The sequence below is a fragment of the Haliaeetus leucocephalus genome, unplaced genomic scaffold (genome assembly GCF_000737465.1).
Source record: "Haliaeetus leucocephalus isolate CR32 unplaced genomic scaffold, Haliaeetus_leucocephalus-4.0 Scaffold245, whole genome shotgun sequence".
NCBI classification, from domain to species: Eukaryota; Metazoa; Chordata; class Aves; order Accipitriformes; family Accipitridae; genus Haliaeetus; species Haliaeetus leucocephalus.
Window position 1 is genome coordinate 243333 of NW_010972681.1, and position 3123 is coordinate 246455.

A 3123-nucleotide genomic window follows, 5' to 3' on the forward strand; every position below is an offset into this window, starting at 1 on the left:
GCGCGTCCCCTGCTGCTGCCCGACGGGTCCCTGCCTGCAGGCAGCTGCCCACGGGCAGCCCCCCTCCCTGCTGCCCTGAACCGGCCACGGCCGCGGGCCCCCACATCGCCTGGCCCGGGGAGGCGGGGGGGGGCCGGAGCACTGCTGCCCTGCACTCACTGCGGTCACGAGTGTGTCCGGCCTCAGCCCCGGCCTCGCTCGGCCCCGATGAGGGGGCCCGGCCGGGAAAGCCCCCGGTAGGCGCTTACCAGAAGGAGCCGCCCAGGCCCCGAGCAGCTCCGCAGCGGAAATGGAGCTGAATATTTGAGCAGGTCTCTGCTAAAAGCACCGGCCTGCCCGGCCCCGGAGCCTCTCTGAGGCCGGGAGAAGTGCCGGCTGCCGCCCAGGCATTAATTATTTATGGAGAGATGGAGCTGCACGGTCTCACGCGTGCCAGGCGGGCAAGCACGGCCCCGGGGAGCACCGGCTACCGGGCACCCTGGACCCCATGCCCAGCACCAGCAGGGACCATGGGTGGGCAACCTGCCCCACCGCTGTGGGACCCCAGCCCCATCACAGCCCCTCGTTCCCAGGGCTCCCATGCCCGGGTGGTGCCGGAGCTGCCCTGCAGACCCCACACCTCACCCAGCCCGGGGACTTGCAGCGCTGGTGTGTCAGACTGGTGTGAGCGTGTGGGGGGCACGAGCGGGGGCAGCACAGGGGTGGAATGTGCACTCATGCACACAAACAGCTCCTTCGTGCGGGGGGTGTCAGCGCGCGTGATGGTGGGTGCAGGTGTGGGCAACCCGCTGCTGCGAGCATGGGGGCTGTGCATGGGGGGGGGGTTGTGAGGAGATGGCGTGCAAGGAGCCCTGTGCCAGCATGCGCGGGTTTCACAGGGATGTGCACCAGCAGGCACCAGTGCCAAGGGTCGCTGGGCGTGTGTACTGCCCAGCACACACTCATGCCCATCCCTGTCCCGGTGCCCCCCTCGCCAGGAGTTGGTCTTTCCTTCCCAGCAGAGCCGCCTCACTCTGCCATCACCACTACGACCAGCCCGTCCTGCTGGCCTGGGCCAAGGGGGGACGCGGGTGTGCGCAGGGTGTGCATGGGGCTGAGCGGCGGGCAGGCAGTGCTCGCCGTGGTGCCTGTGCTCAGGACTTTCCATACTGCTGGTGCTGCTGCAGTGCTGGTGCTGGTGTTTGGTGCAGTGCCGGTGTTCAGCGTGGTGCCGGCGCTCACTCTGGCTCTGGTGCAGCACTGGTGCTTACTGTGGTGTTGGTGCTCAGTGTGGTGCCAGTGCTGGTGGCGGTAGTCAACATGGTGCGGTGCTGGTACTGCTGCAGTGCTGGTGCTTGGTGCGGTGCTGGTGCCAGGTGCGGTGCTGGCAGTGAGTGATGCTGCCCTGCCCCAGGGCTGCGCTGGCCCGGCTGTGACCCCCGCAGCCCCAGCCCGGCCGTCCCTCCCAGGAACTGCTCCTGGCAGGTACAAATGGGGCCGGGCCCTCCCCAAACACGGGGGTCACTCCGACCCCGGCCTCATTTCTCACCTCCCGGCAAAGACAGGCTGGAGGGGCGGGCAGGCTCCGGCCAGCAGCGGGTGGGTGAGTTGCAGGGGTCGCTGTCACCTCAGGGTGGGGGGCTGGTTCTGCCCGCCTCTGCCCACAGGCACCCTGGCACCGGGGAGGGGGCCCGCGCAGCTCCCAGCAGGGTCCCCTCCCAGGGTGCAGGGCTGTGGGTGCTGGAGCCCGGCCACGCACTGTGCTCAGCCCTGGGCAGGTGGCAGGGATGGGGGGCTAGCACTGTGGGGACACGCCAGGGGACACCACGGCTCAGCTGGTTCTGGCTGCACTGCATGGGGCCAGGCTGAACCGCTCTGGTCAGTCATGGGGGGCTGAGCCAGCCTGGCCAGCTGGACTGGGCCATACTGGGTGGACTGGGACCTGGAGGAGCTGAGGTGACACAGGGTGGGACACAGATGCTCTGACCAGGACCAGGACCAGGACACATCCAGGAGCACCCGAGCCAAGGGGGTGAGCCACAGCTGGCTGGTCAGTGTGCCAGGGAGGCTGGTGGTGCCAGGGATGATGCTGGCTCACCCATGGGCCCCGCAGCCACTGCTCCCAGCTGCGCCAGAGGCACCCTGGCCCCACACGCTCAATCGAGGGGAGCGGAGGTCGCAGCCCCGGCACAGCCGTGATGTGCCAGGCTGCTCCTGCGGGCACTGCCAGGATGGAGCCTTGCAGGGGGCTGGGCCCCCATTAGTTCTGTCCCTGCCCAGCTGGGCCCTGGCCATGGCAGCCAGCGTGGCACTAGTGCCAGTGCGAGAGTGGGGCTGGCAGCATGGCTGTGTGCTGAGGAGCTCCATGCCGGGGCCTTGCCTGGGCCAGGCCAGTGGGATGGCATCATTTCGGTTTTGCTGGCATTTAATCACTTCCCGGAAGCCCCCCGGCAGTGTGGAGCGACAGCTCGGCCGCTTGGTCGATGGAAGCAGAGGCACGGGGGGAATATTGCCTGCCAGGTGGCAGGTGCCAGCCCCGACCCCGGGGTCGCAGCCTGGCAGCCCCTGCCCGCTCCCAGCCCGCGACGGGCAGCAGCCGCCCCCCACGCCCGCCCAGGTCCAGGGTCCCTGCGGGGGCCGCGCAGTCTTGTCCGCGCCGGCGGCCCCCCACCGTCTCCCCAGACGGCACTTGTTGCTCGGGATTGGAGCAATAATCGTAACCATAACGAGCCATTACGGCCTTTAACGGCTTCTGCTTTGCATTAGCGGGGCCGCTCCTTCCCCTCCAGAGCCCTGATCCAATCACCCCCCATTAGCGCGGCTCCAGGCTCCGGCGGGCTGCGCCAGGGAGGCCGCCCGGCCAGCGCCGGCAGCACCCGGCACCCCTGGCACCCAACAGTGCCGGCAGCACCCCGGCACCCCTGGCACCCAACAGTGCCGGCAGCGCCTGGCACCCCTGACACAAAAGAACTCCAGCAGCACCCGGCACCCTGCAACCCAACAGCACCGGCAGCACCCGGCACCCAATAGTGCCGGCAGCGCCCGGCACCCTGCAACCCAACAGCGCCGGCAGCACCCCGGCACCCCTGGCACCCAACAGTGCCGGCAGCGCCCGGCACCCTGCAACCCAACAGCACCGGCAGC